A 25,749-nucleotide genomic window follows, 5' to 3' on the forward strand; every position below is an offset into this window, starting at 1 on the left:
AACATATACTTAGATCTCCAGATCATTTTTTTTCTTCTTAATAATCACTTAGTTAGCTCTCATGAAAAGCATTTTGAGTTTATACTAGATTCAGAACCAATTTTTTTCAGATTTGATTAAGTTGATAATTTATTTTATTGTTAAAGCTGTATTACCTAATGTTACTAGCTAAATAAAATGCTGGATTACAGATTGTAGGAATACATCTAATGTACATATTGCATTCATCCAGATTAGAAAATAATGCAAGAAAATAGATGTTCGGGTAATTTTGTTATTTAAAAATAGTTTTTTTCAGTAATTAATCAAAAATAAATGTGTTAAAGCTGCATGATTATTCCAGATATCACAACTATTAAAACCTCCAACTACAGTAGGCTATAAATAAAATATAGTCAGGAATATTGGTGGCTGCCAATAGTTTTGATGGTTCATTATGAAAATCAGCATAGCTGATGGATTTGAAATTCCCACACCTGGTAACTTGAAGACACCCACACCCAGCATACAGGATTTCCTCCCAACACTAATGTTCAGGACATTAAGTCATTACTTCATACAGGTACAGTCATGTTTGTGTTTCCTTCCTCAGACAGTGTATTTTTTTAATACTGATATTTCTTTGATGTGCCTGTTAAGGTCTTCATAATCTAGGGGTCAATCAAGTGCATGTGTTTTAATGGAATTCTTTAAAGGGGTAGAGGTACTTTGACTATCTTTGTTGTCTCTACATATATACCTGAGTACACACATCCAACTGAAAGTAAATATCTTCAGGAGTTTTATTTTAAAACATTTTATTGTTTAATATGACATATTGCATTTGTACAAAACTATATGCAATATATATGCTTTTTTAGGTGTACATTATATTAGGTTGCACTGTAAAAACAACAGTTTCAGTGAGGTTGTCAGTTTATGTCAGAATGCACCAGATCCTGGTTGTCATAAAGATATAAAGACATAGCTGGACACTTTTTGAAAAATGTATGTTATCAGTATAGGTAGTACTAAACCAAATAACTTCCGGCTGGGTCAAAGTTCGAGGTGCACCCAACTTTTGATAGAGAAGTGAACACCACAAGTCCTGTGATTGGTTATAAATGTGAGTGTGTTGGTTGTAAAAAATAATAGTTTCATCTGGGTAAAAAAAAAGATGCAATTTTATTTCATCTAGTACCAATGTGTCAATTAGCCTTGTTAGTCTGGAAGAATTTCAAATAACCTGGAATTTTGGTGTGCAAAGCATTTTATTGCATTTTTTAAGTCTGTTTATAGTGCTGATTGCAAATCCAGTTGATGCCACTCTGTAACGTTTGGGCAATTTGAGTTATTGAGCCTCAAAATGACGGCCATCTTGGATTTACGTAGAATTTGTAACTTAATGCTCGGTTATTGGAATTTAACAAACTTTTTTTTTAAATACCTTGTTTTTCACTGAATAAGAGACTGGTTAACATTTAATGACTGTAAAGTAATTATGTATCCTAGATTTTGGTCATATCCATATTGGATTTATTTTTATATCTAACTTAGTCCTCCATTACAGGTACTGATTACGCATTTTAAAAACCACAAGAAGCTGGTTCATTATTTAATGTATTACCATGTATATACTATGGAGCCATTCAAACTTTATGTAGGCAATACAAATACACAATTATCAATGTAAAATATGTATGGAGTATGCACTGGCTTTTTATAATCGGCAACCTAAGTCATTCAAAGTCATTCAGTCATCCGATAATATTCAACAATTACTATAGGATGTTTTCCTAACCAACTACCTCTGGCAAGCTGCTGTAGGCATCACATATCAGGCACATTCAAGTTCGCACATACAAATTCTCGATCTCAGTTTCACAGAGTAGCATCATTCTCATCTTCATCCTCATTGCATTCTTCATCATTATCAGATAAAGATATTGTATCCTGAGTATGTTGACTGCAGCATACATCAAACTTCCCTCGACAGTTACAGAGCATGGTGCATGCCAGTTTTGCTGCGAAACAGCTGCATCTATTTGTAGCACATGGTTGGTCTGATCGACAAGAACACTTTATTAGTTGCAGGATTTCTGGTGGAGCAGCTGATGCATTATTTGGAATTCCAACTGGGATCAATGTTTTGGCTTTTGCATCACGTGTCCAACCAAAATGGTGCTGCGTACCATTGTATTGCCTGGAAGTGAGCACGCTTAGCATTTTCCTGAAATGCCTCGGTTGTCGGTGGAAGGGATGATAACTGTGGTGCTGATTTACGTGCCTTTGCCGTTTTGAATGACCATGCTGTTATTCTGGCCTGTGTCATATTGTTACTTGGGTGCCCATAGCAGCTACTAATGAGGGAAGTAGCTTCTTGTACAACCTCTTGTATATCTGCATTGATCAGTCCCACTTTGTTCAAAGTAACTCCTGATTTCAACTTCTTGAGAACTGTTGCTTTTCCAATACCATGACACTGAGCAACAGTATCGCACCCAGATATTGCATGTGCAGCTAGTATATGTGGTACAATGTCGATGTATTTTTCTACAGTTTGTCCAATGTCTATTAGCTTTCTTTCACCACTGGTAGCTTCCATCGTTATCGTAACTGACAAATGCAATTTCCAGTAGAAATACACTAGCAGAACAAACACATCAGTGTCATCGCATATGACACGTACACTTTTATTCCCACAATGTATAACAGCATGAATAAGTTGTTGCACGATGATTATATCAGCTTCTTCCTGAGTGGTTTTCAAGTCAGTTCTCTGTGTGTCAATGTTCTGCAACACTTGTGTTGGAACATCTAAACTGCCAGTTACAACAAGCATGTTTGACATGTCCTTTGATTTGACACATTCAGTGATATCTGTACATATGATGTCAATTAATTGTGTCTTGTTTTGAATGTTTGTCAGAACAACAGACTTGGATGGTAAAGGAGTTTGTCTGGTCAGCTTATGGGCCCTTCCTGCTGCTTTGCCACGTTCAGCTCGTGTAGTGGACTTTATACTACATGCATAGTATCGATCAAATACTAAATACACTGGACTGCATTTGAGCTTCCGCAACACATACTCTGTAACATTCGACACAACGTCAGAAACAGTTCCTTTTGAAGGCCAGTGTACAATCCATAATATCGCAGAGCCATCTATTATCACTACTTCTGGTACAGCATACAAACGTGCAGATACGTCAATGCTTGTTTTATTCTTCAATACAGCTTTGTTCTTTGCAATACGCATGTCACCTGAATCCAGAAACATTGCAGTCGGAATTGGTGCCAATTCATATTTCAGCACATCGTCCATTGTGAGTGAATCACGAGAGAGTTGCAACGCTGTCACACGTGAGTAAATCAATGCTGTATCAACCACATCAACTTCTCCAACTGTGATAGATTTTTTTTACTGATTCCATTGTTACCACTTTCTTACTTAGCGGTGCATAGAATCCATCAGGTAAGTTTGATTTGAACGTCTGTAACTGCATACAGCCTATCTCATGAGCTCTATCCACATTGACTGCATTGGTTGCCACTTTCCCGGTAGCAATGTTCACCAATTCCTCTGGATGTTCTTCTGGAATAAGTGGCGAGATACATGTACTGAGCATATTACGAATCTTCTTTCTGTCTTCGTTATCCAATTTAATTCTGGATATACTCTCTTCTTTATGAGATGTTACATGACTGGACTTGTAGTTTTCATCCAGTTCCACCAGGTCTTTCTGCAGCTGACTTCTGATGTGCAGACCGAGTGCCCAACGCTGCAAGGCTTTCTGGTTAAGTGTAATACCTATTACTCCACCTGGACCATGGCCATATCTCATCATAGTTGTTTCAATCATCATGTCACTCCAAATGGCATTCCATAGGCCTGGCTTAGGTCGCTTAACATGTTCCTTGTCCATGAAATGTTTAAGGAGATCTTTAGGCATCTTTGCCATTTTCATGGAATAGATCGTGCCATATCGGAAGTAGTTCCAGTGGGCAGCAGCTCCAAAGTATGGAAGCATACGATCAGTAGCCAGTAAGTGAAGTGGCCACTCACCTTCTCGTTCTGCGCGGACATACAGCATCATGATCAGTACTGGTTTAATCAAGGAATCAAGCCAGAGACGAGTAGTACGACTTTGAATTGCTCTCTGCTCGAGGATCAACATCAGCGATTCGAAAATCTGCACATCTTCATGCATAAGTACTGTACGTAGAACTTCTTCAAACCACCATCCTTAATGCGCGTATGTTCTGGGGGAACTTTTTGCCATGTAGCATATGGGGAACACCAGCAAAATGCTGCTTGCATCACTTCTTGTAATCCTGAATTTGCCATTAACATCCCCACACAACCAACAAATGACATTAACATGTGCATACCTCCGAGACGTAGAATGAACCTCTCAAATTCATGGGCATGAAACCATGTCATTTGCACAGTGATTTTATACAACTGTTGGTCATTTGTAAATATAGTGTATGCCTGGCCAGCTGCCTCTGTGATACGTTTGACCTCATGCATTGATGTTAGAATGGTATCAGCATCTGCAGGGTACATGTCTAGCATGGGTAAGTATGTCACTTTAGTTGCTGGTTGTAGTGTCCATCCAGCTTCTCGAACTTCTTTCACATTGAAACCATTGTACTCGGGTGTCTTATCATCACTGATTATTGATTTCAAAAACATGAAGTCAATATGCTGAGCCCTTTGTAATGAAACAACTTGATGGGCCAGCACTTTAAGAGCTGTCACTGCATGTTTAGCTTCACTACTTGGCATTGGTGGGTTCTTAGGACCTTGGTAATGACATGTGTCCACATCTTGAACTTTTATGTCCTTCAAGTCTACTTTTCGCAACCTGTTTATGAATTTGTTTGCTTCTTTGTATTCACTGGCTGATTGATTTTCCTGGGTTATGATCAGAGCCATAGTGTGTGTTTGTTTAATACCATTAGGAGATGCGATATTGACATCAAAGTTGTCACCAACAGCTTGCACAAGCTTCCCTCCAGACACTAGGCATTTTTGTTTCCCAGTTTTAATAACATCAGCAGCAGCAAAGGCAGTAAACTGTTGGAACTCATCGTATGTAGTTGCAATGCCAAAACGATGCAGTTCTGTGATTAACTTCTTGCTCTGCAGTAAGTTTGTAATTGCAAGTTGAAGTTGCGTTGGTGACTTGCTAATGTGGCTCGTTATTACAGAAACCACAAAGGCTGATGGCAAATCGGGAACTTTTAATTCTTCAAGGAGTTGGAGTAGAGTTGAACTGACACCAGTGTTAATGTTATCTTTGTTAAGTCTCACATTTTACACAGATTTATCTGGTTTTGCAGTTTCTTTCACAATATCAGTAGCAATTTTCTTAAGGTAATTACTGTCATCATTTGCGGCTACAATATTTATGGCACATGTTTTTGTGAAAACGAGCAAACTAGCAACACCAGGTGATGACAATACAATTAATGCATCACCAAAATGGTCACAAACTAAACTAATCAGAGTTTTACGACAAAGACTACTACCACCATACTCCTGATACATATCTAGCAATTCTACACTAATCCATATGTACTGTTCATCAAGCAACATACTGTTGATGACTCCTTTAAATGCTGCATCCACTTCCCCACCAGGATTTGCTGTGGTTAAAATATCAATGTACTTTGAGTGCATGAATAGTGCTTTGCAGTCATGGTGGTACCGCGCATCTGCTGCATGAAGATCAGCGATTGCCGCAGATATTCTAATGCGCACTTGGTTGGACCACTCATCATTTCGGATGTCACACACAGAAAGGATGACATCCTTAAATGTTTTCTGGTTGGGACGATCCACAGTCCTCACAAGTGAATATCATCTGCATGCTTAGGGTCACGTTCTGCACAACACTCGCCACAAAATAAGCAGTCTGTGATGAAAGAGAATGTTTTTCTTTTCCGAACGACGTGTACGTTTCTGTGCTGGTTCACCTACTGCTGCTTCTTTAAGTTTCTTCTTTTTAAATCGTTCAATATGTGTCATTGATGTGTATGTAGACACACATGATCTGTGACAATGTATTGTTAAGTGTGCATCTGCTGTCAACTGTTCGTGTAAACGTGTGTGTAGATCATCTCCACGTATCTGACTTGCAGCGATTATGGACTTTACACGAGCTGGACCTACAGTACTGACATCTTCTTCTCGACTGCAATTAAATATACAGTGTTCAGCCTCTTGTGTACTCATTACTTCATCAGAGGGTGGTACTCATGGCATCCTATTGGAAATTATATCTGTATAGGAAACAAACATGCCACATCTGTTAAATGGCTCATCGTTTGACATCAAACAAATATTATTTAATATGGCTTCCAGAATCCATGATGGTGAATTATTTTACAGTTACTAAACATGAACCAGTACCTTAGTCAGTGAAACAAGTTGCTATTTAAAAACATTTCCATCAAAATCCATTAAACCGAACGTGAAGTTACACATTATATGTAAATCCAAGATGGCCGCCGCTTTGAAGCTTAATAACTCAAATTGCCCAAAGGTTACAGAGTGGCATCAATTGGATTTGAAATCTATACTATAAATAGTCTCCATAAATGCAATAAAATGCTTTGCACACCAAAATTCCAGGTAGCATGTAAGAAACATGTATGGGGTACCTGTAAAAAAAAAGTACTCGAATTTTGTGCGAAACTAGGGTAGTCATAGACTCTACCCGTTATCTCAGAAACGAGCAGCTTGACCCCCATTTTTTCTGATTCACTTTAAGTGTAAGGGGTGGTAGTATTTATATCCGTGGCGTTTATGTCGGCTGATACGTTGCAGGTAGGAGTTTTAGCCACATATGTTACTATTGTCGTCTATGGGATTTGATTTGGTAGTATACACCCTGTAAAACTACTGATTAAGTAGACTTTCCCATCTAAAACCACAGAAATGACCAATTACTTAGTCCGAAATAAAATAAAATTATCACTTGGGTATCGTGGGTTTGTCGTTTTTGTTCCAACGTAGCATACCAATAGGTCTATTAGTGTACATTTTTCATCTGGAGTATTTGACGGAGAAAAATACTATAACCCCATTTCGTTCCGTTAAAGTGCTGTGCCAGACCATACACTAAAATTTCAAATTCAACAATTAAATGCTGTCTTAATTCATTGCAATAATATTTTACACCGATATGTAAGTCAATAATTACGAAAATGCCCCATAAAAGTATTAAAACATCACTCCCGTAGAACACTGCCGGAAACGACCGAGTAAAATTCTCGGTAAAAACATTTGCCTGTAAATAGCCGTGACGTCACGAAGGGAACGCGCTTCACAGAAACCTACCACGAGATGACTTTCAGCGCAAGCGAAAGTGGGACCGACAGCGACTGTAAAGCTTGATCATGCGATTCTTCTTTTGATGATGAATAGTGTAGTAATGACGACTGGACTAATATTTGTGCAACACAACAAATAATGCCTTATCAGTTTGAACCTGGAACATCTTCCGACGAACCACCGGCCTGACAGATGACGATGAAAATGGTCGTGGAGACAGCTTACCACTAATTTACAACTTTTATTCTTGTTTTGTTCTTTAGCTTTTCGTGCGAATTATTTTACTACACTGTATTCTACAAGTCAAGTGGACCCGATATCGGTAATTTTAAGAAATAAACAAAAACGACTTTTAGGCCGTCCCATCCATGAAGATGGGGGGTTTTTTTGGTGAATAATTTCAGTTTAGTTTGACGTAAAAAAAAAGAGAAGTAAAAGTGTTTTGGAAATAACAAAACAATACTATTTTTTGTGTGCAGTTGTGAAAACAGTCTGCTCAGAAATAAATAACTTATAGCACATTCCATAGTATGAAAAAAGGTTTTCTCTGTGGGAGGTATAGTAAAATTAATTTAATGTATTTATAGTGTTTTACAGGGAACGCCTTTTTTGATGCTATGGAATTTACAAGTCATTTATTTCTGAGCAGATTGTTTTCTAAGATGCATACAAAATTAGCTTCTTTTTTCTTCTTATTTACCCCCCCCCCCCCCCCCCCAAAAAAAAAAAAAAAAAAAACCCTACATTTTTGTAGGATGGGACGGACTATTGTCCGAACCAAATTGTTAACAACTACGAATAGGCTATAGATACTTACTTGTCTGACTTTATTGTTTTAATGTTCTCGAACTATAAAGAAAAATCTCACAAATGAACGAGATGCAAACGACAACAAATCGGATCTCGATGATTACACGAACCGTGCATGAGAAAACAAATTGACCGGAGTTTAAAGCATAACGCAATTTGGGACATTGACGATATGCACCCCAAGGTCGTTTCTGTGTGGATGGCGTCGGCTTGTTGTCATTTGTTTTGTGTCGCAGAAAAATTGTTGGTACAGCATCTTTTTTAAAAGCCATAACACATGGTATTCCCATATCTCGCTAAAGCCGACACGCCAGTTTGGACGAATCGAAACTAAAGTGTCTGCTGTCGCAACGGTCTCCGGCATTTTCTTCCTGTCCAGTATTTCCACGTTGTTTTAATCAAATTCACACACGGCTTTCTCACAGCAACATTACTAGGAAATGCGTGAAGACTAAATTTATCGGCTTTTGTGTTGCTACAGCCGCCAACAACACGCCGTTTAACCATAATAAACACAAACGAAGCAATGAACAATGGCGCTGACTATCGAAAGGAGTTCCCTTCGTGATGTCACGGATCAAATCTTACGGAAATTCCCGAAACGAATTCAGCTGGTTCTGTTTTTCAAGGGAATATTTTTAAATGGAAAATATAACGGTATATAATTTTTTTACATTTTTTTATTTTATTTTCTAATCATATTAAATAATATCTTGATTGATATAGCTCAATACATCATACATCTGGCACAGCACTTTAATGCAACTTGAAATATATTTAGTTTATTATATTATCACGTTATTTATGTTGTTTTACAAGTCAGGTTGATCAAAGAGAAGCGCCTTGTCGAAAATTACTGCTTTTGTTTACACTGTGCATTCAGGATTTGGTCAGTCCTGAGCTGACGCCACTTCGCCCAAAACTAGCTGTACCGAACGCCTCGAAAAGAAAAGAAAATGGCTGCCCTCAGTTAGCAGGAATAATCACGGGTTTTTATTAACACTAAAATTACGCGTTTTTCATTTGTGAAAGTGTCAGTATGTGCTGGTGATCCGGGTATGTATTTTTCCAACACATGTTTTAGTTTACTCACCCTTTAAGGTTTACTAGCAATAATATTTTTTGATTAAGAATTATTGGGGAATCCTCGTGCCAAATATGAATAATTTACATATCGCCATTAACATACGGGTTGTGTTTCTGTCTACGGGTTACTTCCGGGTTTATGTAACGATTTCGCTTTCTCAGCACGTGTCCACTTATAGACCGGTGCTAGAATCGAATTAAATACAGTTCTAAAAATGCCTTGCTGGGTTCGGCTACCCCTTTCGGTCGTAGACTTCCAAAAATCACATTTTAATATGTAAACTCATGATTAACCTTTCTCACTAACTAATACAATAATCACATAAGTCGTCCTTTTTATAAACACATAGCGGCTGAGTATATAGCACGGCCGCCGTGTGTATAAACCACTTCTATGCAATCTAATTAAAATTAGCTCCACTATTACATGTGGATCTAACAACAGACCGTTGGAGCTCATGTCCAGTTGACCTTCATTCAACCAATCAAAATCTTACTTGCAAAATCATACCAGTGATTTGAAAAGAATTTGAAAACATTAGGGATTATGCCGAGGGTATATGAAATGATTCGGTGAATTACGAAGTATGCCGGAAACTAATTTCAATATAAAAGAGACCCCCCCCCCCCCCCCTAAAAAAAAAAAAAAAAAAAAAAAAGAGAGAAAAAACCGTGATGGTAAAGCCATAAAATATGATTATACTAGTATACAATCCAGAGTTTATTACTGCACTTTTCCCTCTGTTGTTTCAATGTTGAAATAGACCAACAAGTTCGCCTATTGCATAGTCTTGCCCGATATTTTAAGAATTTTTATGCTCCCGAATAACGCTATAAAAGGCGAAGTGTAATTGGTCGATATTTAAATTGTTATTTATAGATGAAATGTCACCTGGACACGGGAGTCCACGCAATGCTGTTAGATCTACTGGTGAGACCAGTAGAGCTAATTTTAATCAAATTGACTTCTGTGTTACTTTGCAAAGATGGCCGTGTCCGTTGCCGTTGTATCTATGAGCCTCAAGCACTCTATAGCCGATGCTATATACTCGGCCGCTGTGTGTTTAAAGCCACTTCTGTGTTAAGTGACAAAGATGGCTGTATCCGTTGCTGTTGTATCTATGAGCCTCAGGCACTCTATAGCCGATGCTATATACTCGGCCGCTGTGTGTTTATAGCCACTTCTGTGTTATGTGACAAAGATGGCTGCGTCCGTTGCCGTTGTATCTATGGAATTGCCATGAGCCTCAAGCACTCTATAGCCGATGCTATATACTCGGCCGCTGTGTGTTTATAGCCACTTCTGTGTTATGTGACAAAGATGGCTGCGTCCGTTGCCGTTGTATCTATGGAATTGCCATGAGCCTCAAGCACTCTATAGCCGATGCTATATACTCGGCCGCTGTGTGTTTATAGCCACTTCTGTGTTATGTGACAAAGATGGCTGCGTCCGTTGCCGTTGTATCTATGGAATTGCCACGAGCCTCAAGCACTCTATAGCCGATGCTATATACTCGGCCGCTGTGTGTTTAAAGCCACTTCTGTGTTAAGTGACAAAGATGGCTGTATCCGTTGCCGTTGTATCTATGAGCCTCAAGCACTCTATAGCCGATGCTATATACTCGGCCGCTGTATGTTTATAGCCACTTCTGTGTTAAGTGACAAAGATGGCTGTATCCGTTGCCGTTGTATCTATGAGCCTCAAGCACTCTTTAGCCGATGCTATATACTCGGCCGCTGTGTGTTTATAGTCACTTCTGTGTTATGTGACAAAGATGGCTGAGTCCGTTGCCGTTGTATCTATGGAATTGCCACGAGCCTCAAGCACTCTATAGCCGATGCTACATACTCGGCCGCTTTGTGTTTATAGCCACTTCTGTGTCGTGTGACAAAGATGGCTGTGTCCATTGCCGTTGTATCTATGAGCCTCAAGCACTCTTTAGCCGATGCTATATACTCGGCCGCTTTGTGTTTATAGCCACTTCTGTGTTAAGTGACAAAGATGGCTGTGTCCGTTGCGTTGTATCTATGGAATTGCCACGAGCCTCAAGCACTCTATAGCCGATGCTATATACTCGGCCGCTGTGTGTTTATAGCCACTTCTGTGTTATGTGACAAAGATGGCTGTGTTCATTGTCATTGTATTTATGGTTAATGACAGTAAAAACCTGAGAAGAATCCGAAAATGCCTTAACAAATCAATGGCCAGGGCGGCCATCTTGGATTTCGAATCGGCCTGAAACGTACCAACTCTTGGTAACGATTATTTGGACCAGGCTTGTTTTTGTTTGTTTGTTTGTTTGTTTGTTTGTTTGTTTGTTTGTTGTTGTTTTTTCTTACTCGATTATCCAAATATCTCTCCTAACTGTATATCTATTAGATCTCTCTGTAACGGGTAGTTCAAAACCCGCGTGGCTCGTCTCTAGGTATGAACAGAGATAAGATCTTATATAAAGTATATATAATATAGCACGTTTAGTTCACTAAAAAACACAACAAAACACAATACACTTTGGAATCTGTATTAATACTACGCTGACAAATATACTGCCGCAGTAGTTAATTAACAACAACAATATAATAACAACCCAGAACTAATCACTTAATTAGTTAATCACTAGGTGTCTAGTTTACACAATATTCTAATCACTTCACCGTGACACAACACACACACACGTGTGATAATTGAGAAACGCTTCCAGGGGAACTTAATTAATAAAGGAATTACAACTCTATTCCTAACTGGTTAATTTTTAATTAACCCTTAACTACTCATTCAGTAACCTTGTAATACAGAATTAATACTGGTACCTATCACAATAAAGACAATAAACTACAGTTTACCTAGGTCCTCTAGGATGACTGGTTAAGCTTTATATATATTAAGACAGTGAGCCTACAGTTTACAGCGTCCGATTACCGGCAGCACCGTCTAAATAATATTGGTATAATACAGTATTAAAATATTTAAAGTCACATCAATCACATCAAGGTTATACAACAGAGCAGAAATAATATATTTACCAAGTCCAAACGGACCTACGTTCCCTGGGCGCCTTCCTATGTTTCTCCCCGATATCTCTAAATCCTATCTATTTATTACAAACCCGAATATCGCCTGGGGGCACATCGCGGTACTCCCCTTATCATGTGAATTTTCCACAGCGACCAAGACGATATTTTTCCTTAGATGGTCAGACTTACTGTCGCCAGTTCGCTGACAATCCCCTGGTTGTAAAACAGAACTCGCGGAGGTATTACGTAACTACTGGCCACATGGCCTCCGCACCTGGTCTGGGTGTGTATTGAAAGAGCACGACCACCGTCGCGCGGAGGTATTACGTAACAAAGTGCCCACCTGGGCTTAAGTGCATATTGGAACTGCACACGGCCCTCTAAAACAATTAATATCGCCACAGGCGAAAACAAAATTAAGAGCATGTACCGTCACACCCTTTATTATATTTATATATTTTTATATATTACTCTTCAAAAGAAGAAACGCAAAACCACATTGTCGTAACATTTGGAGAATTGATTTAATTATTGAATGGTGAGTCCGATAATTACCAAATGTTGCAGGATTGTTCACAATTCACTCTAGTCCATTGTGAGTAAGTGATAGGACACACCACCAAGGTCAAGGTCATCTGGAGTCAATACCGGGTGTGGCCTCCGCGTGTGTTGACAACTGCCTGGCACCGCCTGCCCATTGAAGCAACCAGAGTACGGATGACGTCCCGGGGGATGGTGGCCCACTCGGCCTGCAAGGCTGCTGCCAGCTCGGGCAGGGTCTGGGGCTGTGGTTGTCGCTGTCGGAGGCGTCGGTCCAACTCGTCCCATAGATGCTCAATTGGGGTTCATATCCGGTGATATCGATGGCCAAGGAAGGACATTAATGTTGTTGTTCTGTAGGAAAGCCGTTGTGAGACGTGCTGTGTGAGGCCTGGCGTTGTCATGTTGGAACACTGCGTTGGCGTTGGCCATAACTGGAACGATGTGTGGCCGGAGGATCTGGTCAATGTAGCCCTGTGCATTCAGGTTGCCCTGCACGTGGACCAGGTCAGTTATGCCAGTGTGTGAGATGGCTGCCCACACCATGACACTACCCCCGCCGAATCTGTCCACTTCCTGCACGCAGTTTGCCGCATAACGTTCACCACGACGCCTATACACGCGACATCTTCCATCATGACGTCGGAGCAGAAATCGGGACTCGTCACTGAACCACACCTGTCTCCATCGCAGTTGAGGCCATTGTCGATGAATCTGGCACCACTGCAGTCGGAGTCGACGGTGTTGTGGTGTTAAGATGACACCTCGAACTGGACGTCTGGCACGAATTCCTACCTCACGTAGGCGGTTCCGTACGGTCTGGTCGGATATCCTGCGCAAACCTGGTATTGCTGCGGCTGTGGAGGTGGCAGTAGTCAATCGTTCCCGAAGGTGGAGTACCCGGATGTAGCGGTCCTGCCCGGGGGTAGTGACCCGTGGTCGACCGGATCTAGGGAGGTCACGTGTTGATCCATGTTGCTGGTAACGGTCCCACAGTCTGGAGATGGTGCTTGGGGACACATGGAATGCCCTGGCAACGGCCGTTCTGGATTCGCCTGCGTCTAGTCGGCCGATGGCATTGTTTCTCTGCGGTTCACTGAGACGTGGCATGTCCTGGATTGTCAACTGTCGGCCAGATACAGAGGCCAGGCAAGCGAACACCCTGCACTTTTATACTGTCGGTGTTCATGTTGCACGTGCAGGCAACGCACGTGCAGTGGTGACATGGTTTGCACGTGGCTGCGTTTTTGCGAATATTCACATTTTGGAACTTTATTGTACAGTAGCTGCGTTTTATCGAATGTAACCGTGGGAATGTGTTTGGGACATGCAATGACCTTATATTCACAAAGCATGAACCGGTAGGAAACATAAAATCGGAGTTATAACCCATTTGTACCCTTTTGCGTTTCTTTTTTTGAAGAGTATAGTTATATTTTTGTAATATATTTCAGTCAAAAGCGGTATAGAAAGTATTAGTTTTATCGTGTAGAAAATACTAGCGGAAGTCGGACAATAGCAGGTGCCCGAAAGCCTAAACGTTATGTGTTTTTCAAATTTAGAATAAAATACTTTGATAATATTTCAAAGTCTGTTGTGTCACAACATTACAATTTTTTTGTGACCTGAAGAAGATGTACATCACTGGCTGCTAGTGACTGTGACGTCAGACGCTGTTCCATTGTAAACATACTTTGCGGGAAGCTACTTGATTTTTTGTTTCAAAATGTTTAATTCAAAATGATGGCTAGTTCCGAATGGGAGCGAATAAAGCTGGATTTATACTTTTGACGCCGTCACCCGCCGTAATACGCTAGCACACGCTACGCCGGTTGGCGGCGTCAGCTAGCGACTGCCGGCAGACATGACCGCGCGTTTAGCGTCATTGTCCCAAGTGTAAATCAACGCTCACAGGCGCCGACCTATTTTCATCCCACAGACAGGAGAAAACACACCACGGCCTTTGTCCAGTTGTGAAGCATTGGTTGTGACGGGAAAAAACCCAGTCAAAGAATGAGTACACCAAGGAGGACAGTCCATTTATTTTAAATCATAGAACATCTCCCATAATCTCAGCCCCACACCTCGCCAATTGCTCGCCAGGCATTTTTCTTCTACATTTGGTCTTTAAAATCGGACCGAGTCGGGACGTACAAACACTTAAACGTTTGAACGTCATTGATTAACCTCTCATCTATATGTTGCATATTTTCCATGTCCGTCGAACCAATCCAGTGCACTCTTTATTATATGTGTTGTGGAATGATGTGGCTACTTCTTATTGGCTGAATTACCGACATTTGCAAGCCCACACCTTGAAAGTTCAACACAGTTGAACTCTAGAAATGTTTATGCCGACATGCGCCGGTTTATGGCGAGTGCTCGCTGACGTTTAAATTACAAACCTATGCGCTGGCGAACGCCGGCTGCGGGCGCATGCTAGCGTATTACGGCGGGTGACGGCGTCAAACATATGAACCCAGCTTAATGGGCAATTAAAAATAAGAGGTAATTTGACGTTGCAGGAAGTGTAAATGTTATATTTATTTATGCAGTTCAACAATTATTGCTGTTAATGGATTTATGAAAAATGAGAAAACGACCTACCTGAACATTTAGCAAACATCCATGATGCGCACAACTCATTTCCTAGTAACAATATAACACTTCGAATTATCAGGTAGGGTTTCTCAGTTCAATAGGGAGCATGGCTGTATGAAAATATAAGCTATCACCCGCTGTTATGTGCAGTTCTGAACAGTCAACACAAATACAGGCTTACCAGTATAGCGGCCTGGTCACGCGTTGTCGAATCCGAAAATGTAATGGGGGATACGCCGACACTGAAATCAGCCTACCATAAACTCACCAAATTAATAATAAATAACGTCATTGTAATGTGTGTGTGTGTCTGTGTGTGTATGTGAGTATGTGTGTGTGTGTCTGTGTGTGTGAGTCTTTGTGTGTGTGTGTGTGCGTGTCTGCGTCTGCGTGTGTGTGTGTCTGTGTGCGTCTGTGTGTGTGTCTGTGTGCGTGTGTGTGTATGTGTGTCTGAGCGTCTGTGTATGTGTGTGTCTGTGTGTGTTTGTGTGTGTGTATGTGTGTGTGTGTGTGTCTGTGTGTGTATGTGTGTGTGTGTGTGTGTGTGTGTGTGTGTGTGTGTGTGTGCGTCTGTGTGTGTGTCTGTGTGCGTGTGTGTGTATGTGTGTCTGAGCGTCTGTGTATGTGTGTGTCTGTGTGTGTTTGTGTGTGTGTATGTGTGTGTGTGTGTGTCTGTGTGTGTGTGTGTGTGTGTGTGTGTGTGTGTGTGTGTGTGTGTGTGTCTGTGTGTGTCTCTTTGTGTGTTTGTGTGTTTGTGGCTATGTGTGTGTGTGTGTGTGTGTGTTTGTGTGTGTATGTATGCATGTATGCATGTATGTATGTATGTTATGTGTGTGTGTATGTGTGTGTGTGCGTGCGTGCGTGCGTGTGTGTGTATGTGTGTGTGTTAGTGTATGTATGTCCGTATGTATCTGTATGTGTGCGTGTGTGTATATGTGTGTATGATTGTGTATGTATGTATATGTGTGCGTATGTGAATGCGTGTTTGTTTGTGTGTGCGCATGCGCGCGCGTGTTTGTATATGTGTGCGTGTGTGTATGTATGTGTGTGTATTTGTGTTTGCGTACGTGTGTGTGTGTGTGTGTGTGTGTGTGTGTGTGTATGTATTAATGATTTACTGCATACACTTTATAAAAAATCGAGCACACTGCAACTAGATCGTGCGCCCACTATAATGTAAAACTATATATTATACTAGTAGAATATGTCCTACAGGGTAACGGTATGTAGGTAGGTAACTAGTTTTACGTGCTCATATACCTCTGAGTCAAACCGTTTCGAACTCGCCCATCCCGAGGCCGACCTCCGATATGATCGTAGCCGCTATTAGAAATTAGCGAGGAAAATTAGGCAGAGTTACGTCCCCTAACCGCTGTCCAGTTCCGGCGCGTTCCGGTAACAGTAAGAATGGCCGACGACCACAGTTGGCCTGACTTGGGACAGGACTTAATTACTTAACAGATAATTTAGAAATTTTGATTTAAGTCCTAATAATAAATAGGGGAAAGGGGGTAATTAATTTTTAGATGCGGCAAAAAATAAATATATTATAATTTAAAAATATACTAAACAATTTTTACAGTGTTAAGGCAAGGTCTGGCTGAAATTTATTATTCAGACCTAATTTTATGAAGAAAAAAAGTTAAATTAAAATGAGCAGAAATCAATTTTTCCTTAGTCAATCCATGCACATTGCAATGAAAAAGTCTAAGCTTATGATAACACCCACTTTTGCCATACTAATGTGGCTGAAAACAATACATAATTTAATCAATCAAAATCTTGGCAAATTTTTATGCTTATGTCAAGACAAGATAACACTTTATTTACACTCGGGCTGTTGCACACCGGCATAGAAGGAATATATACATAAACATTTTGTTATATACACGTGACAAGATGGTTGACAATAAATACATTAATTATAATACATACACACGTACACAAACACATATCAATATATTGATATATACGTGTATCCAAGTACTTATAAAGAAATAGAGTATCAAACGTATATATGGTATAGTACATAGTGGTAATATTGTGCTAAATATTTTTAGTTTTGATGGTGTTTGTAGTCAAGGGCGTTTTAATTCATGAATTATTATATTTATAAAACATGCTAATTTCTTTAGGGTACTAGTTCGTTTATTCTCCATTAGTTCTCTAAATTTATAAGTACTTGGTCGCGTATAATAATATGGGTGTAGAAACTGGACACTTGAATTATGAAAAAAATTGTAAATACAAAGATAATGGAACTCGTCTCCAATGTCCGTTGCATTACAGAATGTAAACATTCTATCTTCTATAAGTATGTTATTCCAGCGTCCAGTTTGAACGGGTAGATAATGGTTAGACGTTCTAAATTTTAAGAGTATTGTCTACAGTTTGTCTAGTAGTTTATTAACATAGCTTTCGCAAAAGTTGTTCGTTATATAATCGGCAAGTGATGCCTCTCGATGACTGTGATATGTTATTTTTCCATGTTTGTAAATACTTGTCTTTATTTAATTTGCTGTGAGAGACAATTTACTGATAGGAAAGATTGTGTTATCCAGATATCAATAATTCCCAAGTTAGCCTATGTGTTTTTAACAGTGGTGATCCAGTTATAGTTAGTTCCGTTAGTAAGGTGGTCATTTAGCATGATTTGATATAAAAGAGTAGACAATTTTGATTGTTTTCCTGATATCAGTCGCGCCCAGTCTTCTATAAATAGTTAACTCGATTGTCATTATCCCTAACTCTCCATAAAGCATAAATATTGGTGTTGCTTTCTTAACAGGTATGATGTATCTTAAAAAGTTTATTTGTACATAATTAAATATATAAATTTGTTCATATCCCCATATTTCGCATTTGTATGAATGAAAAAACCCTTGAAGAACTATTGAGTCGGAGATTTTAACTTTACATTCGGTTGATAGATAGTTGTCCTTTGATTTTTATAATACAAAGTACATGGCTTGTTATTTAAGTATATTCTTAGTAATTCGAAAGTTGTTTAATTTTGTAAAATTCCTAAATATTTGTATTCTTTCACATTTTCCAATATATTATTTCCAATCTTAAAATTATTTTTATAATCTCTACTGTTACCGTTAAAAAATCAATGTTTTTATTTTATTTTAAGTTTCCATTCATTACAATAGTGATAAACCATATTTAAGGTGTGTTGTACAATGTAGGTGTACCGCAGTGCTTGAAAATAGGGCAGTATCACCTGCATATAACAAGTAAAGCATGTGTAAAACAGTATCTAATATATGTAATCTTGGTCGTGTGCCGTAGGGAAAACCCCTTCACATCCACGGCTAGATAAATAATCTTCTAAATCATTCAAATACAGGGAGAATAGAATCGGGGATAAATGTTTACCTTGACGGATACTGTTGTTACATGGGAATAAAGTGGATTGCTGATTATGTACGAGAATCATCGATTTAAGACCTTGATACATTTGATGGATAATTCTAAAAACTGTACCGGTTATGTTATTCTGTAGTAGAGTGTGCCAAAGCTGTATTCTAGATACCATATCGAATGCTTTCTCAAAATCCACAAAAGTGCAATATAATTTATTGTTCCTTTTTTTCAAAATATCTATTTGGTGATGTAATGTAAATATATGGTCTGTAGTTGAATAGCCTTTAAAAACGCGGTTTGGGCCTCACTAATGATATTATTTTCCTCAATGAATAAACTTAAACGGTTATTAAGTAACGTTGTGAACAGTTTAGAGCAGCAGGAAACTATTGTGATTGGTCGGTAGTTTTCTGGATGTAGCCGACTTCCTTTCTTTTTAAAAATTGGTATACTAATACCGGTATGTCATTCATCTGGTAAGACTCTAAAAATAGTATTAAAACGTTTAACATAAACTGGCATGAGCGACGTAGCGGTTGACTTAATGTATTCGTTAACTACTCTATCAACATCTGCTGCTTTATGATATTTTAGTTGTTTTATAGCTTTCATTATTTCATCTGCTCTGATACAAAGGATGTCGACTACATCTCGAAAACTACCCACCAATCACATTACTTTGCTGCTGCAGAAAAACGTCACGTCCGCAACAAAACTTATTTACAAATTTCATCAATTTCACATAAAATTCTTCAAAATTAAATTCACGATTTTTTAAAACAGATAAAGAAGCAGGAAAATACATGAGGTTTTGTTTCAAACTTTATAACATTCAGAGAAAAATAAACTTTTATTTTATCATCAAAACGTGACACTATATAAAAATCAATTAACTAATTGCATAATTCATTACCAAACATTTTTGCACAAATTACAAGGGTATGAAGGTTTCTATGTCTTTGGTAAAGATTTTCTTCATTGTGGATTGTTAATAAAGATATTGAAGAAACTACATATCACGTCCGTCAAACTCACCCCCCCCCCCCAAAAAAAAAAAAAAAAAAAAAAAAAATAAAAAAATAAATAAATAAATAAAAAAAAAAAAAAAAAAAAAAAAAAAAAAAAAAAAAAAAACACATCCTTACAAAGTCTCCCTGGTGTAGTGTACGTGTCAAAATTTTACACATGCAAAATCCTTAAGATGTTTACTTTCATATGATGTAAAGTTTCCATGTAAATGTAATACTTTTTATTTTCATAGTAGCGGACCAATTACTATGAAGTGACTATCGGATATAAGGCTGGTGGGTACCTGGTTCGTAGCCTAGGTGCTGGCTCCCACACAGAGAGAGTTTTAACGACGCATGTAGGTGTATAACCACTACACCCTCTTCTCTCTCACTAACCACTAACCCACTGTCCTGGACAGGCAGCCCAGATAGCTGAGGTGTGTGCCCAGGACAGCGTACTTGAAGCGTAATTGGATATAAGCACGAAAGTAAGTTGAAATGAAACGAAACTATGGAATGCTCCTGGTGAGTGTGCAGGTAGGGCACGTTTGAATGTAGGTAGCCTATTTATTTTTAACAGGGCACATTTCTGATCGCAGGTGAATAGTCTACCTAATTTTCAAACATATTTCAAAATAATTCTGGATTATAACATTGCTTTCTCTAGCTCGAGTCACCTCCAGCGCTCCCCTTATTGATATTGATATGTGGGGTAAGGCTAGAGGAAACTCTATGTAATGCTTTGGTAATCGTCGACAACCAAATGGTTGCAAGTTAGTGTGTCTAAAATACATTTTCCCCCTAAATCTGATGCCACAGAACTGTAGTTTGATTATTAGCGTATTCAGTCATGACATTAAACTTACATGTTGTTAAACAGTACCAATGCTACACGAAGAAACGCGACGCCCGATATTATAAAGATGTCCCTCTATTCTTAGTACTAACCAGTTTTAAGTATTTTTCCTTGGCACGTGTGTCCTACATTTATCTAACAGCAGCTAGTAATATATATTTAAAAAAAACACATTTCTATTTAACTTTTGCTTAATTTATACTTAGGTGTACATAACTGACATCGTATATTGTCTAGCACTTGACTTTCATTCCCACTTTAATCTTATCACCTGACTTAAACATAATGCCTATCTTTTCACAATTTCAGTAATTTCATCTTTCACCTTGGACTTTTGCCCTTAATATGTCAACAGCTCTTGTAGCATCAGATCACAAACCATCCACATCACCTCCAGTATTGCTTTGGACAGTTCTCAACCATGTCTGATAGAACTAATATCAAATGAGACCTTGGCAATTTGCTCTCTTGGTACAGGGAATCTCTGCTGGATGGAAGGAGGTTTGCAACTCATTCACTGTAGCAGCATTCTTGATTTGACACTAAATTTCTCATGTGAAAGTTTGCTGATGGCATTTGTAGCTGCATCTCACCCCTAGAAGAAGCATGTGGTATGTTATCAATTTCTGCTGAACCTCAAAGAGCTCGGACAATGTCAATAAAGGTTTGATACTGGTGAAAAATATCAAAAGCCGCTGTAAGTTTTCTTTTCTTTACCAGACATTTCTTGTAGTAGTTATTGTAACTTACTCCAGAGGTTGGCTCTTTTTCAGTCTGGTGTATTATGAAGGTACAACATGCTCGTCACACCATTGTGTGACACTTTCAGCTTCAGAAATATGTCCATCAGTTATCAACGACATCTAATAGAATGGAAAATGGAACAAATAGTTTCACTCTTTCCTCTAAAGCATTATCATACTCTGTGCTTTGAATAAATTTACAGAGTGACCAAGAAGGTGTTCTTCCAAGTCACACTTGGTCTAAGGAACCCTTACAAAGGTCGCAATAGACTGGAAGACATTACTTTTCAATGAAAAAAAGACAACTCTGCCCCAACGTCTTGGGAAGAAGGTTCTACGTGTGAGAAGAAGTACATGTTTCACGTTCTGATGGTATGCAAACCATGTCCGAGAGAATTGTAAAGTACACATGAAAATGCAGGCAAAGATTATTCTTCAATGTCTACACATTGCAGCCAGTTCACCATCCAAGATAAGAAGATTTGTATATACTCGACTTAGCAACAAGAGACCTCTTAAAGGTGTGTACAGCACAATTAAAGATGCACGGAAGGCACTGACTAGTAATCGTTGCTGTGCTTGCCGTTTAATGAAGAATTGAAAACTGATGGTTTTGAATATTCTCAAGCAACATCAAAACTTCCTTGAAATGGTTTTAGCTCATGGAAGATCCGCCAAAACTGATGTTCATATATTTAACAAGTAGAGCATTGCGTATACCTTCTATATGGGAGTACAGGTGTGAATAACACACACATTATGACTTGAGAAATATCTGGAAATGTTTATTGCAAAATTAAGGATGCTAATATTGAAGTACAATAGAATATAGGTCAGCCATTTCCACCCTGCATGTATAGGTGTTCCCTGAGAATGCACATTGTCACGGGGATTCTATAATTCCCGTAACTGAATAAAACACGATTATCAAAAGTATCTCTCCTAACTGTATATCTATTAGATCTCTCTGTAACAGGCTGTTAAACCCTAGTATGGCTCGTCTCTAGGTATGATCAGAGATACGATCTTATATAAGTATATATTATTATAGCCCGTTTAGCTCACTAGAAACACAACAAAACACAATACACTTTGGAATCTGTATTATCCTACGCTGACAAATGTACAGCCGTAGTAGTAAATTAATAACAGCAATAATAACAACCCAGAACTGATCACTTAATTAGTTAATCTCTAGGTGTCTAGTTACACAATATGCGAATCACTTCACCGTTACACCACACCCACACGTGTGATAATTGAGAAACGCTTACAGGAGAAGTTAATTAATAAAGGAATTACAACACCATTCCTAACTGGTTAATTTTTAATTAACCCTTACTACTCGTTCAGTAACGTGTGATAATTGAGAAACGCTTCTTGGGGAACTTAATTAATAAAGGAATTACAGCTCTATTCCTAACGGGTTAATTTTTAATTAACCCTAACTACTCTTTCAGTAATCTTGTAACACAGAATTAATACTTATCACAATAAAGACAATAACCTACAGTTTACCCAGGTCGTCTAGGATGACTGGCTAAGCTTTATATTACCAAATACTCGTATAATGTTAGAACAAAAAGTCTACGATTTACTTCGTCAGATGACCGAAGACACTGTCTAAAGAATATTGGTATAATACAGTATTAAAATATTTAAAGTCACATCAATCACATCAAGGTTATACACAGAGCAGAAATGATATTTACCAAGTCCTAACGGACTACGTTCGTGATCCCCTGGAGCCGTCCTAATTCGTTCTCCTAGATATCTCTAAATCCTAGCTATTTATTCCAAAATCAGAATTGGCCTGGGGGTACAAGGCGGTACCTCACGTATCATCTCATATTCTACATCTCCTAGAGTCGGTATATTTCTCTCTGATCGTCAGTCTGGCTGACGCCATCGTCGCCAAAATCACGGTTGTAAACCCCGCACTCGCAGAGGTATTACGTAACTACTCGCCACATGGCCTCCGCAGCTGGACTAAGTGCATATTGGAATGTCCGATCGAGGACGGTCGCGCAGAAGTCTTACGTAACAAGTTGCCCATCTGGGCTACGGGCAATAAACTGCACACGGCCCTCTAACACAATTAAAATCGCCACAGGCGAAACAAATTTAAGAGCATGTTCCGTGACACACCCCCACCTCAAAAAGGATATTTCCTCTACTCTAGGAATAGGGAAATATACTACATTAAAACAAAAAGGTGCGTTAACCGACGCATACGGACATTTATAACACATGTAATAATAAGGTGACTACCAGTAATCACACTGAGTCTCTGAGTCCCTGGTATACAAAAAATATATATAAACAAAACAGAAATAAAGAATGTCAACACATTATCATAACGTTCAACTTCGGGACAGGGCATCAGCGATTACATTGGATGTGCCCTTGATATGTCCAATGGTAATTGGGTATTCTTGCAGAAGAAGACTCCATCTCAAAACTCTCTGGTTGGAGGCTTTCATTAGGATGGTCCAGTCCGTCTTCGTCTTCTTGGAACAGCACAGCTCCAGCACCCACGTCACTGACACCCACAGCTAGCTTGAACGGCATTCGGTAGTCTGGTGCTGCCATCACGGGAGACGAGTAGCGCATCTGCTTGATACGGTTGAATGACTTCTCGCCTTCACCTGACCAATGGAACTTCGTTTCCTTCCTTTTCAGCGTCGCACGTTTTCCAGGTTTTCTCCGATAGGCATGCTGTCGACGCGGTGTAGCGTTGGGTTCCAAGCGCACATCTTGGCTTAAGGTATTGGTAACCGTTGGAAGGTTCTGACAAATGGAAACATTGTCTTGTTTCAACGTAGTCAACTTTGCTCGCTGGGGGCTCAAGTCTGCTAGAATCTGGCCGTTGGCCAACTTGACCTCTGCAGTCTTGACGTCATCACAGGAAATTGAGTGTCTCTCAATTTGGACCGGTTTCTCTGGAACTATCGGCAGTCTGTCAAAATAACCTTTTAGCAAATTGATGTGACAATACCTACTTTTCCTAACGCTATCAGGAGTGTTTATCATATACCCTGTCTGATTAACCCGTTTGTGCACAACATAGGGCCCGAAATACCTGTTCTGTAATGAACCCCGTTTAATGGGAAGGTACAGCAGCACCTTTTCCCCTGGTTTAAATTCCCGACTCTTAGTCTTCCTATCAAACTCTGATTTTATTTTGCTCTGAGCATGGCTCAGTTGCTTCCTAGCCTTCCTATCAAACTCTGATTTTATTTTGTTCTGAGCATGGCTCAGTTGCGTCCTAGCTAGTTCGGTCGCCGGCAACCTCCGATTTCTAACTCTCTTATTTATTAATGCTCCCTTGTCCACAGTTAACAAGGTAGTGCGAGCTGCCAACAAATTTGGATCAGTCCCCTGCTCTAGTACTAACGCTTGTCTAATACAATGTAAGTCCCCTCTATCAAACACAACTGGTTCAATTCCCCTCTGCGGGAGATCAACAGGTTCCACCACATACAGAAAACAAATTGCCAAGCTGTAATTTAGCATCAGCCATACCAGGCAGTCCACAATATTTTCCAACCAGATTGACATGGCTGAGAAATTTCAGAAGGAACACTATATATGAAATGGTGATATCATATCATGAGAGCTGATGGACATACCGATGGATGAACCAGAGCAGAGCCTGAAGAAGGAGAATCCCAGAAACTTGAACATGACAGACATCATATTTTAATTGCATGGAAATACAGCGTGATATGAATGGAAGTCAGTACTTTCCTAGCGATACATATGTCTAATGATACTCTTCGATGTAGATACTAATTAAATACACCTGAGCATAAGTTCAGCACAATGTAAATAAAAAGACATCAAAAAATATTACAAGGAAGGAAGGAAGGAAGGAAGGAAATGTTTTATTTAACGACGCACTCAACACATTTTATTTACGGTTATATGGCGTCAAGACCCTCCCCCAAAAAACCCACACACACACAACACAACACACACACACGCACACGCACACACACACAACACACACACACACACACACACACACACACACACACACACACACACACACACACACACACACACACACACACAAACCAACCCACAAAACCCAACCACAGACTAGTATAAGATGAACATTTGTGAAATAGATGTATTGTTCGAAGGAAATTCGGTACACACAACTGACGTTTTTAATGTTTAACAATGTTATTTCGTATAGAGAGACATCTTCATAACACTGATGCAAATGCATGTAAACTCAACAACGTTACTTAAGGGATATTAAACTTTCTGATAATTGTTTGTTAATGAAATATTATTTTAGCTAGTTTTGGTCATATACATGATTTCTATACAGTTTCAGTAAAATGTGGCCCGTGATACACGCTAAGGGCCCGTGCTTATAAAACG

The sequence above is a fragment of the Gigantopelta aegis genome, chromosome 1 (genome assembly GCF_016097555.1).
Source record: "Gigantopelta aegis isolate Gae_Host chromosome 1, Gae_host_genome, whole genome shotgun sequence".
NCBI classification, from domain to species: domain Eukaryota; kingdom Metazoa; phylum Mollusca; class Gastropoda; order Neomphalida; family Peltospiridae; genus Gigantopelta; species Gigantopelta aegis.